Source organism: Agelaius tricolor, unplaced genomic scaffold (assembly GCF_023055355.1).
Source record: "Agelaius tricolor isolate 1412-34295 unplaced genomic scaffold, bAgeTri1.0.p SCAF_61, whole genome shotgun sequence".
Lineage (NCBI taxonomy): Eukaryota > Metazoa > Chordata > Aves > Passeriformes > Icteridae > Agelaius > Agelaius tricolor.
Genome location: NW_027269321.1, coordinates 547,589 through 564,307, shown reverse-complemented (window position 1 = coordinate 564,307; position 16,719 = coordinate 547,589). Strand labels below are relative to the sequence as shown.

At 54.3% G+C, this 16,719-nt stretch overlaps 2 protein-coding genes, 1 long non-coding RNA gene and 1 pseudogene across 3 annotated transcripts in view; 2 read left to right on the top strand and 2 right to left on the bottom strand.

Moving 5' to 3' along the window:
- The window catches only part of LOC139605206 (zinc finger protein 551-like), a 390,584-nt gene that overhangs the window by 7,394 nt on the left and 366,471 nt on the right, over positions 1–16,719 (bottom strand).
- LOC139605196 (zinc finger protein 23-like) overlaps positions 1–16,719 on the bottom strand; it is a 554,146-nt gene that overhangs the window by 243,172 nt on the left and 294,255 nt on the right. The window lies entirely within an intron of this gene.
- On the top strand, positions 4,835–11,158 carry LOC139605199 (zinc finger protein 774-like; annotated as a pseudogene).
- Positions 11,188–13,314, top strand: LOC139605231 (uncharacterized). Its single transcript, XR_011684295.1, has 2 exons — positions 11,188–11,340; positions 12,976–13,314. It is a non-coding gene; the product is annotated as an uncharacterized lncRNA (long non-coding RNA).

Here is a 16,719-nt window from a genome sequence, read left to right as displayed (position 1 = left end):
AGGCTGCCCAGAGAAGCTGTGGCTGCCCCGGATCCCTGGGAGTGCCCAAGGCCAGGCTGGAAGGAGCTTGGAGCAATAGGATAGTGGAAGGCGGTGGAATGAATGATCTTTAGTGTCCCTTCCCACCCAAACCCTTCTGGGATTCTGTGATTTGTCTCTGCTTAGGCATGTCCATGCGGACACCTGAGACTTGGGCTTTCATGCCACCCTTTCCCACTGGAGTGGCAGGAAATGGGCTGGCTTGGTGGTCTTTTGAGAGCTGCTGAAATCCAGACACAGCAGCCCTCACCCTGAAGAAAGGCAAGGCTGTTCCATTTCCTTGTTACTGCTGCCAGATTTTGGAGCCTCATTCTCTGCAGCCAGAAGAAGAAACACTTCACCCACTGAGTGGCCAGCACGGAGGGAAGGAGAGCAGCTGTGTGCTGGTGCCTGTCCTCTGCAAGGGGACACACTGTCACCCTGCCCCAGCCCTTGTGAGCCAGTCCCTGCAGAGCTGCTCTGGCCATTGCCACAAGCTCCTGGAGCTTGGTCCAAGGTTTGTTGCAGTGCAATGGATGGCTAGACGATGGCTTAATAAACTGAAGACCTAAGAAGAATTAAAAAAAAAAATTAGGAAATAAGGAAGAAACAAGAAGCATAAGTAGGGTTTAGGCCAGAGAAGTGATCTTTCCAAAGCTGGGCAAGGAAAGCTTCTTGATTCTGCAGGATCTTAGACTTGTGGATGATAAATGCATTTTTGTTTGGTTCAATTCTGACTTTTGCTTTCAGCATGTGATGATTTTTAACCCAAAATATGCCAGAAACTGAGCTGCACTTTTGCTATCCTGCACAGGCTCCCCCCAGATCCTCTCTACAGCATCACTCTGAGCTCTCAGTAGTGCTGTTTTAGGCATAGAAACATTTGGGGTGTGCAGGTGCTGACAAAAACAGTGGGGAAGTCACAGGCTAGGCTCCAAACACTTGAAAGCTCTGTTTTACAGTGATCACAGTGACCTCCCATGGGTGAGAGAGAGGAGGTTTGAACCTCTTCAAAACATCCACTCCAAGTGCAGTTTCCCAAAGAGGAAGATCTTCCCTGGGAGACTCGCACAGGGTGAAACATTCTCACTGCAGCTGAGGGCAGAGGTTGTGTTTAAACAGGAGGGTGAGGAGCAGGCTCACTCAGCCATCCCATGTGCATGAAAAGCAGCTCCAGAGCTTCTGGTCTGATTTTTCAGCAGCTCACAGGGCCATGGAGTTGCTGGATGTGTTTTTGTGACCCCCCTCACCCAGAGCATGAGCCCTCTGCTCATTTGGCAGAGAGAGCAAGTGACCAAGGCATCTGGTGGATCTTCAGGGTGAGCTTTGAGAGCAAAGCCCTTGGACACACACACACACAAAGGTGGTGCCTGCCAGCAAAAACCTTGGATTTTTTTCAGTATGGGAAGATACATCCCAGGATTGGCTCATTCCCACAACCTCAGCACAAACTCAGAGCAACACAGGGGAGTACTCTGAAAAGCATGGGCTTTGCATTTTGGACACCTCTCCAAGCCCATGTGAAGGATTCCCTGGGGAATGTACTCCTGGCTCCATCCATACTGACTGCACAGTCACTCCTGGCCTTGCCACAGCTTGCTTTGTCCAAGTGTGGGTGGCTGTGGCTTTTGTGCCCCAAAGGGGACAGTCCTCCACTTCATAGCTGTGTTTTCTTCACTGAGTGGATTATTTGCTTCACTCCTGAGGTGAAAACCAGCGTGCATACAAAACAGGCAAAATTGGTTTGGGGAATAAAATCAGGGAATGATGGGGTGGAAAAATGGCAAAAATAGGCAGAAAACTGGCCTGGCAGTATCAATGTAATTCTTAGGGCTAAGAACCAGCAGGTGACAAACAGGTGCCGTTTTTCTGGGATAAAAGGATCCGTGCCACTTCAAATAGCATAAAAACCTTGCCTGTGGCTGGGTCTCCATGGGCTGTGCCTCTCTCCCTTGAAGCCATCCATGCGGGAGTGTGACAGCACCAAGGGCAGTCCCAGGTGTCCCTGTGCCTCGTGTCACTGTCCTTGGCGGGCCAGCTGTCCCCTTTGTGGCCTGGCATGTGGCACGGGGGGCTCAGAGCCCGGCAGGGCCGCGCAGCCGCAGCAGCAGGGCTCCCACCGCCCCGTCCCGCAACGCTTTGTCCTTGGCTGCCGCTCTCGGTGCGCGGACAAAGACCTACGAGCCAACAGGAATCATCCTTTGGAGTCTGCACTGACAGCATGGAGAAACACTGATGGGATCATTTAATAAAATCCACACTGTTTCCTTGGGGAAGCTGAATAAACAGCGCTATCAGGAGCTGCCCCAGCCAGCCCTTGAAGGCCAGCAGTGCGTGCTGCTGGGATCGTGCTCCTTGCACGCGGAGGGAGGCAGGGAGCTGGATCCAAGGGCTCATTAATCAAACGGGAGTTTGGCTCTGCTTTGGCCCACATGGAAGCTGGGATGCTGCACAAACACACCCTTCCCTTTGGCCGTGAGCTGGCCACCTCCTCAGGCCAGCTGCAGGTGAGGGATGCACAGAGGAATGTGTGACGCCTCTTGTTTGCATTCCCCCTCACATCCAGGGAGGAGCCCGGGTCCCTCTGTGGCTGGTCCTGGCTGAGAATCCCCCTTGCTGCTCTTTCTGTGGAGAGCAGCTCAGTTAATCCGTGCCAGCTTCTTCTCCTCCTGCCCACTGTTGTCTGGGGACTGCCAACCCCCTGTCCCTGCTTGACACGTTTGGAGTAAGGCTGGGTGTGGACGTGTTCATGGAATCACAGAATCCCCAAATGGTTCAGGCTGGAAAGGATCTTAAAGCTCATCCAGTCCCACCCCCTGCCACAGGACACCTTCCAGCATCCCAGATTGCTCCAAGCCCATCCAGCCTGGCATGGAACATTTCCAGGGATGGGGCAGCCACAACATCCACACCCACAAATATTAATGAATGTTGGACTTGAGACAGCACCTAAATCCATTCCTCCTTTATTAAGCTGATCCTAAGATGCATTAGGATCCAGGGGAATCAAGGAGTTCTCAATGCCTACCCTTGTATCTCTATTATGTCACTGAGAATTTCAGTGTTTGTTTAAAAAATTTTCTCAGATAAAGTGTGAAGCCTGAGATCACTTTCAAGACTCAAAATTTTGCTCTCAAGAAAATTAGCTTTTAAAAAATGCCGTGGTTTGAGCCAGTGTCACAGTTTCAGGGAGTTTCAGGCGAGGAGTCCACAGCCCCATCAGTGCCAAGCCTTCCCTTCTAAGAACATCTTCCCCCCCTTTTCCTCCCTTCCCACCTTAAAGAAGCAGCTGAGGAAGCTGGAGCCAGTGCTGCTGTTGCCATCTCTGCTTCTGGAATTTCCTTGGCAAGTGTGGCTTTTCTCCCATTTCTGTCCCTGCTGACTTCATCCTTTCAGCCCCTCTCCTATTTCTGGAGGTCTTGGTGGGCTCCATCCTCCAAAACCTCAACTGGCCTTTTAGGAAATCTAACATTTCTTCCTGTGAGTCCTCCGTTGAAAGCTTGTGGCCATTGCACCTGTCAGTGAGGCCAAAAACCTCAATTTATATCACTACAACTTACTTCTGACTCCCACAATTAGTTAATCTTGCATTGATGACTGCCCATTCTGAATCATGGGTCTGGTGCTGGGACATTCGGTGCATTCAGACCAAGGGGTCTCCTGACTTTCCTTAGTCTTTGGGTTTGGACTCTGTCCTGGTGCAGTTTTCATCAGATTTGGACCAGAGGGTGCTGGACACTGGAACAGACTCCCCAGGGAATGGTCCCAGCCCCTGTGAATTCAAGGAATGTTTGGACAAGGCTCTCAGACCTGTGGTGGGATGTCCTGCGCAGGGCCATGAGTCAGACTCATGATCCCTGTGAGTCCCTTCCAGCTCAGGATATTCTTGGATTTGTTGGAGTCAGTCATGGATATGGACAAGACACCTCAGGGTGGATCCCTTTCTCTGCTCTCTGCTATTCTGCTCTTTCCTGGCAATCTCCAAGAAAATTGCTCTGCACTAATATTTTTTTATCAATTGCAGCAGCTTGCTGGGTTTTCTTCTAAATCTTCCAGATGTCTTTGATCAGCCATGCAAAACACTTTTCATTTTCTCCTGAACGTTGCTTTTCTCTTGAATAAAAAGTGCAGCCAGACTTGCTTAAGAGGTTTTCTTGAGGCAGTACCACTTTCCTTTCTGTCTTATGGACCGTGTTTTGCCTTTTAATTTCACCAACGTGACACCTTGGTTGGACAGGGCCAGGTGATTTCCTCATTTGGATCCAGTGGGGCTGGGATTTCCAGCCCTAAACTCCTTGGACTCTGGCACCAAAAATCGATCATAACATCACACAGCAGCTTGTCCCTTTTAAACTTTCTCTGAAATAACCAAAACAGCTCTTAAAATTCCTTTCGCTTACAGCTTACAGCTTACACTGTGGCATGAGTGTCTCATGTCTCGCGACCCCTCCTCGAGACCCCTCTTAGGACCCATCCGCACCCCCCAGGTCCCCCCACAGTGCCCCAGGACCCCTCCCCAGACCCCCCCAAACCCCCGGACCCCTCCCCAAAGCCCCCCCAGACCCCCCGGACCCTCCCCCGCCCCCCCCGATCCCCTCTCAGGCCCCTCCTGCTCCTGTCCCGAGCCCGGGGGGTCCCGGCGGCGGCGGGGAAGGGGGCGCCGCTTCCGGCTCGCCTCTGATTGGCTGGGACGGCGCAGGGGAGGCGGGCCTTGCTGAGGGGATCCGCGCCGGGATTGGTTAGTTCAGGGATGTGCAGCGCGCTGATTGGCTGGTTCGGGGCGGGCCGGGGCGCGCCGCCATTGCTGAGAGCCCGCACACGCGGTGGAGGCGCGAGATTCTGAGGGAGAGCGGAGCTGAGGTGGGGCCGGGGGCAAACTGGGGGGGTTTGGGGCGGGTCTGAGGGGAAATTGGGGATTTTTGGGGGCATCGACGGGAAACACGAGGGTGTGCGGTGGGTTTGGGGGGAATGAGGGGGTCTGAGGGGGCTTTGGTGGGTCTGAGGGGGCTTTAGGGAGCTTTGGGGGGAGCTTGAGAGCGTCTGGAGCGTTCTCAGGTGGGTTTAGGGGGAACTGAGAGGAATTGGGAGAGTCTGGGGGGATTTTGGGGGATTGCGAGAGGAACTGGGCGGTTGTGAGTGGATCTGGGCGGTTCTGAGGTGGGTCTGGGGAATTTCGAGGAGTCTGAGGCGATTTCATGAGGTTTAGGGGGATTGAGGGGTCCGAGGGGGATTTGGGGCAGTCTGATGGATTTGGGGGCGTCTCAGGTGGGTCTGGGGTGAATTTTGGGGAGAACTGGGGGGGGTTGAGGGTCCTGGGGAGGTTTTTGGGGTCCTGGAGAGGGTTTGGGGGTCCAGAGAGGTTCTGGGCCAACACTGGGGGACTCTGGGGAGTTTGGGGTTCCTGGAGGGGTCCTGGGGGAGATTTGGGGGTCCCGGGGGGTCCCAGGCCCACCCTGAACCGGGGTCTGGGGGTTTCGGGGGGAGGGGGCACTGCAGGAGTTCCCCCTCCCCCGTTTTTGGGGGGTCTCCCATGGTGCCCCCTCCCCAAAAAGCTCCCAGGGCCCCCTGCAGTGGCTCCTTTCCACCGGCCGGTGCCCCCTGATCCAGGACGGCCCCACTGAGTCTGGGGGGATTTGTGGGGACTTTGGGGTTCTGAGAGGGGTTTTGGGGATTTGGGGGTGGCTTTTTTGGGCTTTTTTGGGATTTTGTTGGGAGTTTAGGAGGGATTATTGCGGTTTTTGGGAAGAATTATTTGGTTTTGGGATGGTTATGTGATTTTGGGGGGTTTTGTTGATTTGGGGGATTTTGGATTTTTGGTGTTTTGTTGGGGTTGTGGGGGCTTTTGGGGGGAGATTTATTGAAAATTTAGTGAGTTTTTTTAAATTTTGGTGAGTTCCACTGGGATGTTTGAAGATTCCCTGGGGTTTTTGAGGGTTTTCTTGTAATTTTTGGGGATTTGTGGGGTTTTAGTGGAATTTTAGGGGGGCTTTGGGGCAGTCCCTGGGTGTGGGGAAGGGCTGAGAGGCACCAAAATCTCCTTAAAAGCCCCAAAAGTCCCAATAAAACCCACTAAATCCTTTGAAATCTCTCAAAATCCCATTAGAACACCCCAGAATCCCCATATTAACCCACAAAATCCTTTGGAATACCAAAAACCCCAAAAATCCAGATTAAACTCCGCAAATCCCCCCAAAACCATTAAAAGCCCCACAAAATCTCCCCCAAGATCCAAGGAAATCCTGGCAACACCCAAAAAACCCCACAAAACCCCACAAATCCCACCAGAAATCCCCAAAAAACCCAAATCCCCAATGAATCCCTCTGAACGGCACCACAATTCCAATAAAATGCCCCAAAATCTCCTAAAAATCCCAATAAAACCCCAGGAATTTCTGAGAATCCCAAAAAATCCCAACAAAATCCCAGTAAAATCCCCAAAATTCAAAAAGAGCCACAAGAAATTTCAATAAACTCCCAACCACCCCCAGAGAAACTCCCCCTCAAAATGCCAAGAAAATCCCCCAAAATCCAAACCCCCCAAATCCACAAAACCAGCCACTCCCAGTCAATCCCAGTGTGATTCCAGTCGCTCTCAATGAGATCCCAGTGTAACCCAGCATGGACTCAGCTGCTCTCACTGGGATCCCAGTGTGATCCCAGTTGCTCCCAGCATAATTCCAGCTGTTCCCAGTTCCTCCCATGATGATCCCAGTTGCCCCAAGAATAGTCCCAGTCCCTCCCAGCAGGGTCCCAGTCGTGCCCAGTTGCCTCCAGGGCAGATTCAGTTTCCCCCAGCATCGTCCCAGTTGCTCCCAGCATGATCCCAGCTGTTCCCAGGGTGGTTCCAGTGCCCCCAGGATGGTTACAGACACTCCCAGTATGTTTTAGTGACCTCAGAATGATCCCAGTCTTGCCCAGTTCCTCCCAGTTTCCTCTAGCATCATCCCAGTTTCCATCTGTTGCTCAAAGGGTGGCCCCAGTTGCTCCCAGTATGATCCCAGTTGCCCCAGTTGTAGTCTCAGTCCTCTCAGCATGGTTCCAGAACCTTCCAGGCGATCCCAGTTGCTCCCAGTGGGTCACATTTTCCTCCCAACATGGGCCCAGTAGCTCCCAGTAAGCCCCAGTCAGGTTCCATTCACACCCAGTTTAATCCCAGTATGAGTGTAGCCACTCCCAGTATGATCCCAGTCCCTTGCAGTCTAATCCCAGTTGCTCCCAGTCACTCCCAGTCTGATGCCAGTGCCCCCAGTGGGATCCCAGTTGCTCCCAGCATGGGCCCAGCTGTTCCCAGTGTGCTTCCATCACTCCCCTATGGTTACAGACACTCCCAGGATGGTCCCCAGTTGGACCCAGTTGCCCCTGCTCTAGTCCCAGTCCCTCCCCATATGATCCCAGTCCCTCCCAGCATGGTCCCACTCACTCCCAGTTGCCCCCAGCGTGGTCCCAGTTGTCCCCAGCATGGTCCCAGTTGTTCCCAGTGTGGTTCCAGTCCCCCCAGTATGATCTCCCAGTCATGCCCAGTATATCCCAGTTGCCCCCAGCATGCATCCCGTCCTTCCCAGTTCCTCCAGTTTGCTTGCAGCATCATCCCAGTTTCCCTCAGTTGCTCCCAGTAGCCCAAAGTGTGATCCCAGTCACTCCCTTTCAACCCCAATATGATCCCAGTAAGCTCCAGTTTGATCCCAGTCACATGCCAGCCCTCCCAGTGGGGTCCCAGTATAATCCCAGTTGTTCCAATCTCTCCCAGTATGGTCCCAGCTGCCTCCAGTGTGGTTCCAGTTGCTCCCTAGATCAGCCCAGTCAGTCCCAGTATGATGCCATTTGCTGCCAGCGTGCTCCCAGTTGCTCCCAGTCAGGCCCAGTCTGGGGGATGATGTGCAGGGTGTGCTCCCAGTCCCTCTCAGATCCTCCCAGTATTAGTCCAGTCCTTCCCAGTATGATCCAGAGATGAGCCCAGTGTGCTCCCAGTCCCTGCCAGTATGAACCAGTTGTGCTCCACATGGTTCCAGTTGCTCTCTTTCACCTTCACTTTTGTTCCAGTCACTCCCAGTATCCCCCAGTGTAGCCCAGTTCCCTCCAGCATCTTTGCAGTTCCTTCCAGTATGATCCCATTTGCTCCCAAGCACTCCCAGTCAGCCTCAGTGTAGTGGCACTCACTGCCAGAATGATCCCAGTCAGCTCCAGCATGATCCCAGTTCATCCCAGTATAAGCCCAGCAGTTTCCAATCACCCCCAGCAGGCTCCCAGTCACTCCCAGTTCCTCCCAGTTCCTCCTAGCATGATCCCTGTTGCTCAGAGCTGCTCCATCCCAGTCACTCCCAGTATATCCCATTTGCCCCTAACGTGGTCTCAATTGCCTACTGCAGGCTCCTACTCTCTCCCAGTATGATCCCAGTATGATCCCAGTGTCCATCAGTGCAATCACAGTCTGCCCTGGCATGGCAGTATGATCCCAGTATGATGTCAGTACAAACCCAGTCCCGTCCCAGCATGATACCAGTATAATATCAATAGAAACCTATAATTGTCCCAGTCACTCCAGTATGATGCCAGTATATTCCCAGTCACTCCCAGTACGATCCAAGTACACAGCCAGTACATCCCCAATACACTCCCAGTATGATCCCAGTATGATGTCAGTACAAAGCCAGCACAGCCCCAGTCGCTCCCAGTACGATCCCAGTGCAGCCCAGTCCCTGGCAGTGCTGCCACTGCTGGGATCCCCCAGGCCTGTGTGCGTTCCCCCCTGGCGGATGTGCCGAGAGGAGCCCCAAGGGCTGGCAGGGGCCAGGCAGGGTCCCCAGCAAGGCCCAGTTTGGATGTGCAGCCTTGCCCAGTTTGCCCAGTTTGCCTCTCCTTTGGCCCGGGCCGGGTTCCCCCCGCCCGCAGCGGCTGGGAGCAGCCGAGAGCCCCGCGCTGCCCATGCCGCCCTGGCCCGGCTCCATGGCCGCTGCTGCCGCGGGCTGCGAGGGCTGCGGGAACGGGGCACCGAGGGTGTGGCTGCTGCTGGGGGAGGAGGAGGAGGGAGGGAAGGGCAGGGATGGAGGGGGAGGAGGAGGCGGGGTTAGGGGGGAGGAGGAAATGGAGGAGGGATGGAAGAAGATGGATGAAGGCGAATGAAGAAGTCCAAGGCTGAGTGGAAAAGGCCCCTCGGGGGGACATCGGGGGGTGGCGGTGACGGCTGCCGGCAGAGGCAGCCTGGAGGAGCAGAGCCCTGTGTGCCCCAGGAGGCCAAAGTGGGGAGGCCAGAGAGGGGGGAGCGCCGCCATTGGTGGGAGCCTCAAGAGCCTGGAGAGGGGCAGGGGGGACTCCTTGGAGCCGCTGCAGCCCAGGGCAGAGAATGAGGGGAGAAGGGAGCCCAAAGAGCCCCGGCATCCCGAAATGGGGAGAGCCAAGAGGGGGCAGTGCGTCCCCAGGTGTGCCCTGGGGGGATCTCGTTGCCCTTGCCTGTGGCACGGAGGCAAATCCCATGCTGTCCTTGTCCTTCCTCGCCCAGAGCAGGAGCTGAGCATGGAGAGCAGGGAGGACAAATGCCCGCGGCAGAACCTGGTGGCAGAGGCCGTTTTGAGCGGCTCCACGGCGCAGGAAGCCAACGGGGAGGAAAAGGCCCGGAGATGCCGCACGAGGAGGGGCTGCAAACGCAGATGGCGGGGATGTGAGGGGGAAAGAGGCAGCCTGGGCCGGGAAGGCAGCCGGAGATGGAGGCAGAGCTCGGAGCTGGTGCTCCATGAGCAGCTCCATGATGGGGAGAAGCCCCACACGTGCATGGAGTGTGGGAAGAGCTTCAGGTGGAAGTACAACCTGACTGTGCACCAGAGGACCCACACTGGGGAAAAGCCCTACAAGTGTGGGGAGTGTGAGAAGAGCTTCAGCCAGAGCTCCAGCCTGATCAAGCACCTGAGGAGCCACACAGGGGAGAGGCCCTATGAGTGTGGGGAATGTAGGAAGAGCTTCAGCGAGAGCTCCACCCTGATCAAGCACCTGAGGAGCCACACAGGGGAGAGGCCCTATGAGTGTGGGGAATGTAGGAAGAGCTTCAGCCGGAGCTCCAGCCTGATCAAGCACCAGAGGACCCACACTGGGGAGAGGCCCTATGAGTGTTCCAAGTGCGGGAAGAGGTTTCAGACCAGCTCCCATCTCATCCAGCACTATCAGAGTCACACAGAGGAGAGGCCCTTCCAATGCCCCGACTGTGGGAAGGGATTCAAGAACAACTCCGACGTTGTCAAGCACCGGCGCATCCACACTGGGGAGAGGCCCTACGAGTGTGATAAATGCAGGAAGAGGTTTCAGACCAGCTTCAGTCTCCTCCGGCACTATCGGATTCACACAGAGGAGAGGCCCTTCCAATGCCCCGACTGCAGGAAGGGATTCAAGTACAACTCCACCCTCATCACCCACCGGCGCATCCACACCGGGGAGAGGCCCTACGAGTGTCCCCAGTGTGGGAAGAGCTTCTCCAGGAGCTCTACCTTGACCCGACACCAACGGAGGCACCGGTAAGGGAAGCCCTGCGAGTGCCCCGAGTGCGGGAAGAGCTTCGTGCGCTGCTGCAGCTCCATCCCCCACTGGAGGAGGCACTTTGGGCACAACCCTGGTCACTCACATTCCCTGTGATCCATGTTGGGAACACACCTGCCTGCTTGTCCTTTTGTTTGGCATTTTTTTCTGATTCATCTTCATCCCTTAAAAACAGCCAAAACAGTGTTTAAAGAAAAAAATTGATCACAGATGTCTAAAGTCCCACAATTTCAGAGTTTTTTAATGGGAAATTGATGGTTTGGAGAGAATATTCTGGAGGATTTGTGTAGTCTGGGGGGGGATTTTGTGCAGTGTTCTCCATCTCTTTGCACTCCAAAAGCCAAGAGGGTCACCTCAAAACAACTGAATCCCACTGAAAACAACTGAATTTTAATTCATACAGGCTCAATCCCACATCAAAATGCCTTGTTCCCACCCTAAAAAACTCAGTCCCACACCAGACTCACTCCATTCCACAGCTGCCAGAGTGAGATGGGGTGTGAAGGAGATTGGGAGAAGTGCAATCCCAATTTGGAGTGATGGGATTGGGATTGTGTGGGGCTGGGTGGGTGGGATGTATTTGATAGCAAATAAAACTTTCAGAGTTAGTGCCACCTTCTCAGCTGATTGTGTTTGTGTCCTCCTTTCTCTCCTGCCTCTCTTTGCCTGCTCTGTTTCTCTCTCAGTGTCTCCCTTGAGCCAGGGCAGCTGCCACCAAAGACCCTGCCCTGATTTAATTCCCAGTGCAGGAGCTACAATGGCCATGGGTGAAGTTCTGAAGGCTGGCAGTGAAATGTCACTGTAGGATCCACTTGGCTTTCGGCCCCTTCTTAGGAGCTTTGCCTTCAAGGGCAGGAACATCTTTTCCTGGCTGGGAACTGGAATTCCAGGTCCTTGGAGTGTGTGCCATGCAGGACCATACAGACTGGCATCATGTAGACTGGGATTGTATGGCTTGGGATTGTACAGACTGGGATCATGTGGACTGGGATTTCACAGGCTGGGACTGTGGGGATTAGGAGCCGAGACTGGGATCATACAAACTGGACCATATGGACCGGGATGGCTGCACCGGATCAATGTGAACCAAGGGGGTCCCGCCCTGCCCAGGGGTCCCTCCCCATCCTGCCCGGGGGCGCAGCCAAAGCTCCCCGGAACGAATGCAGAGATCCAGGAGGGATCCCAGTGCCAATCCCATTTCCAATCCCATTTCCAGTCCAGTTCCTGCTCCTTGTGCTGGTCCCAGAGTGATCCTGGTGCTGATCCTGGTTCCGGTGCCTGCCTCAGTCTCCATCTCAGTCCCGGAGCACTCCTGGGGCTGATTCTGGTTCTCATGTTGATCTCGATACTGGAGCAGTGCCAGTCCCAGTCCCAGTCTTGGTACCAGAGCGGTGCCAGTCCCAGTCTCAGTCCCAGTCTCGGTCCTGGAGCGGTGCCATTCTCGGTGCCGGTGCTGGTGCTGGTTTCAGTGCTGGTCTCAGTCTTGGTCCCAGAGTGGTTCTGGACCCAGTGCTGCTACTGGTGCTGGTCTTGGTCCTGGAGTGCTCCCAGTGCCAATCTCAGTCTCAGTCCCAGTCCCAGAGCGCTGCCACTCTCGGTGCTGGTTCCGGTGACGGTCTCGGTCTCAGTCCTGGAGGGCTCCCGGTCTCGGTCCTGGTCCCGGTCCCAGAGCAGTCCCGGTGCGGGTGCCGGGTTCCAGTCTCGGTCCTGATCCCAGTCCTGGAGCGCTGCCGGTGCCAGTCCCAGTTCCAAAGCGCTCCTGGTGCCGGTCCCAGTGTCAGGCTTGGTCCCAGTCTTGGTCCCAGTGCCAGTTCTGGTGCAGGTTCTGGTCTGGGTCTTGGTCCTAGTCCCGGTGCCGGTCCTGTGGCGCTGCCATCTCAGTTCCAGTGTCAGTCTTGCGGCTGGTGCCACTTCTGCTGCTGGGTTTGGTCTTGGTCCTGGAGAATTTAGGTCCATTTGTGTGATTTTAGGCCAAACTGGACAGGTTTAGGGTGGGTTTCAGATCCCTTGCAGTGATTTCAAGCCTTTTAGGGTGGATCTTAGGCCCCTTTGCAGATTTTAGGCCAAATCTGTTGGGTTTGAGGGTGGATTTTAGATCCCTTTGAATGATTTAAGCCCATTTGGGTGGGGTTTGGGCCTGTTTGGGCGATTTTAGGATAAACTGGGCAGTTTTAGAGTGGATTTTAGATGCCTTTGGCTGATTTTAGGCCCATATGGGTGGATTTTAGTCTTTGGGTAATTTTATCTTGTAACGGTGATTTTAGGTCCCTTTGTGTTGTAGATGGCTAATGAGATGATTGGCTCCTGCAATTAAGGGATGGATACTGTGTGAATATTAAGAGAAGCTTTATTGATGTGTCATTATGTTATTGCAGTCTGTTGTTTAGATGTCCTCTGTTCTCCCCACAGTCCCTTTCCCCCCGTTGTTACCATCAGACAGCCTGAGCCATCCAGGACAGGTAGAAAGAAGGCGAGAACAAAGACTTGTTCCTAGGGGAGGGGGCGTGGCATGACAGCACCTGACCCTCCAATCAAGCTGCAGGAAAGCAGACTCCACCAATAAACATCAAAGAAGAGTTGACTGACAGACTGTGGGAGGGGCCAGGTTTGGCTGAAGCAATCCCGGGGTATCAAAGGTGAAGCGTCCATCTTGAGGACGAGCCAGGCACGTGGTAGGCGGCCATGAGGGGAGCTCCCAGGCCTGTTCTTCCTTATTTAGTCCTTTTCTTGTCATTTTTGTTAAGGTTGAATAAACCTTTTAAAATTTTCAAAGTCTGCAGTCGTTTCTCACAGTAACCAAGGGTTCCTTTCCTGGAGTTTGGTGCACAGGAGAAACACCAACCATATATTCTCAAGAGGACAAAATGGCACAAAATTTTCCTGGCAAAGATCAGAAAATCAAGAAACTTTGGAAAAAGATTTACTAAAACATCCAATTCAACATAAAACACCATAGCAGTAACTTCATTAACTCAGCCTGTTGCACCCAGAAACGTTTAATCACTTCAGTTGTTGAGGTATCAAAAAATGTTCCATATCAAGAGCATTAGAAGGAGAAGACAGAGAGACAGGAAGACAGAAGCTCTATAGAAAGAAACGCACATGGCTACCAACTGCTGGGGTTCCAGCGTGGGTGAGACACAAACCCCAGCCACGGAGCCCTTGTGACACATCAAGGCCCCTCTGGAGCAAAGAAACCATTGCTGACAGTCCAGAAACTCATGGAACCAAGGGGCCCTTGTGACAACGCAGATCCAAGGACACCATGGTGGCACTATGGAACCTCATGGGAGCAAAGAGACCATTGTGACACTCTGGTGCCTCACGGAATCAGAGGGACCATTGTGAAACTCAGGCCCCCTCTGGAACCAAGGGCCAAGGATGAAGCTATGGCACCCGTGGAACCAAGGAGCCGTTGTGACACAGCGGGGCCACAGGGAGCCAAGGGGCCACGGGGACATTGCAAGGGCTCAGGGAAGCCAAGGGGCCGTTGTGACACTGCAGAAGAAAGGAGAACATTGTGACACTGCAGGGACTCCTGGAATAAAGGAGACCATGGGGACACTGTGGGGCCTCATGGAACCAAGGGCACAGGGAGCAGGTGTGGCTGGTTTGGCCTTCTGGGGGCTGCTGGACAGGTCTGGCTGACCTTGGCATGTCGAGGGCTGCTCCTCAACTGCCCCTGAAGCACTGGGGCTCTGGGCTCTCCTTCCTATGGGACAGAACTGTCCTGATCCTCCTCCAGGGCCCTATGGCCCAAACTGGGATTCCTTCTCCAAATTCCCTTACATGCAAAGATTGTTCCCAGATGAAATCTGCCAGGAGGAACAGATCTGGCTCCCTTGCCTACCTGGGGGCACCTCTCATCTGCCTTTGAAACGCTGGGACCATGTGCTTTTATTTCTTGTGGGAAAAAACCCTCCATCTCAACCAGGCACTCATGGCCAAAACTGGGCAACTGCCTCTGGAATTCCTTATATCCAAGGATAGCTCCCAGACAAAAGCTGCCAGCACTGACAAGTCTGGCTGGCCTTGGCTTCCTGAGGGCTGGCCCTCATCTGCCTCTGAAACACTGGGGCTGGGTGCTTTCCTTCCTTATGAAAAGAGCTCTTCTTCCTGTCCAGGCACCCACAGCCAAAACTGAGATTGCACCTCCAAAATGCCCAATATCCAAGGAAAGCCCCTAGACAAAAGGTGCCAGGAGAGACAGGGCTGGCTGGCTTGGCCTGAGGGTGGCCACCTCTCATCTTCTTCCTAAACACTTGGACTTTGTGCTTTAATTTCCTATGGGCAAAAATACCCATCTTGACCATGGCCAAAACTGGGATTCCACCTCCAAAACTCCGTACATCCAAGGATTGCTCCCAGGTGAAAGCTGCCAGGACAGACAGGTCTGGCTGCCCTTGGCCTCCTGGGGGTGCCTCTCCCCTGCTGTCCAAACACTGGGGCTGGGTGCTTTCCTTCCTATGGAAAAGAACCGTCCTTCTTATCCATGCAAAAATGGCTGAAATTGGGGTTCCACCTCCCAAATTCCTGATATCCAAGGGTTGCTTTCAGACAAAAGCTGCCAGGACAGAGAGGTCTGGCTGGCCTTGGCCTCTGATGGCCGCCTTTCATCTGCCCCGGAGACACCACCGGTGTTCTGTGCTTTCCTTCCTATGGAAAAGAACCATCCTTCTCCTCCAGTGTCCATGTCTGAAATTGGGATTCCACCTCTGAAATTCTCAATATCCAAGGGTTGCTCCCAGGCAAAATCTGCCAGTACCATCAAGGCTGGCTGGCCTTGGCCTCTGGTGGCTGCGCCTGCAACAGTGGGGCTGGGTCCTTTCCTTCCCATGGAGATCCCTGGGACACTGTGGGGACCTCATGGAACCAAGGGGATCATTGTGGCACCACTGGAGCCCAGGGAACCAAGGGGATCATTGTGGCCCCACTGGAGCCCATGGAACCAAGGGAATCATTGTGGCCCCACAAGAGCCCATGGAACCAAGGGGATCATTGTGGCACCACTGCAGCCCAGGGAACCAAGGGGATCATTGTGGCACCACTGGAGCCCAGGGAACCAAGGGGATCATTGTGGCACCACTGGAGCCCAGGGAACCAAGGGGATCATTGTGGCACCACTGGAGCCCTTGGAACCAAGGGGCCATGGTGACACAGAGGGGGTCCATGGACCCAGAGACCATTGTGGCTCTGTGGGGCCTGATGGAACCATGGAGACCATTCCAACCTTCAGGGCCTGGTGTCACCAAGGGGGCATTATGACACCTCAGGGCCCCATGGAAGCAAGGGACCATTGGGACACTGTGGGACCCATGGAACCCAGGGAACATGGAACAGCTCTGGCTGGCTTGGCCTCCCAGGGGCCACCTGACAGCTCTGGCTGATCTTGGCATGTCAAGGGCTGCCTCTCATCAGCTCCTGGAGCACTGGGGCTCTGTGCTTTCCTTGCTATGGAAAAGAGCTGTCTGACTTTTCAGATGCCCATTGCCAAAACGGGTACTCTCCCTAAAATAATTTCCTCTATGCTAGGGTATCTCACAAAACCAAACCTGCCAGGTCTGGCTGGCCGTGGCCTCTGGTGGTCACCTCTCATCTGTCCCTGAAACACTGGGGCTCTGTTCCTTCATTCCTATGGAAAAGAACCAGCCTTCTTGTCCAGGGACCATGGCCAAAATTAGAATTTGGCCTCCCAAATTCTGTATATCCAAGGATTGCTCCCAGACAAAAGTAGCCAGGACAGACAGGTCGGGCTGGCCCTGTCCTCTGGTGATTTCTTTAGACTCTGAGGTGAATGTTTTCATTTGGAAACACTTTGGAGAGGGCCCAGAGATGTCCCAAGGAGGGGGGGTTTGGAGGCCTTGGGCCCATGAGCACTGTATAGGGACAAAGGAGCTCTGTGCTCAGTGGGGTGGAGCCTGAGGACAGTGGAGCAGAGCCATGAGAGTGTTTAAAGAGCGATTTAAGGGATGGTGGATCCTTTTGACATAGTGGAAAACAGCCAGAGAAAGAATTAACGCCAAGGGCAGCTGGGGAGGCCCAGAGTGGCATGAGGAGAAAGGAATTTCCCTGTCAGGGCAGGGCTGTGGTGCAGCACGTCCCCAGCAGGAGCCTGGAGCAGCCCCAGGCTTTGTGTGGGCAGGCAGGGGCAGGCAGGAGGCAGAGCTGTCAGCAAAGGAA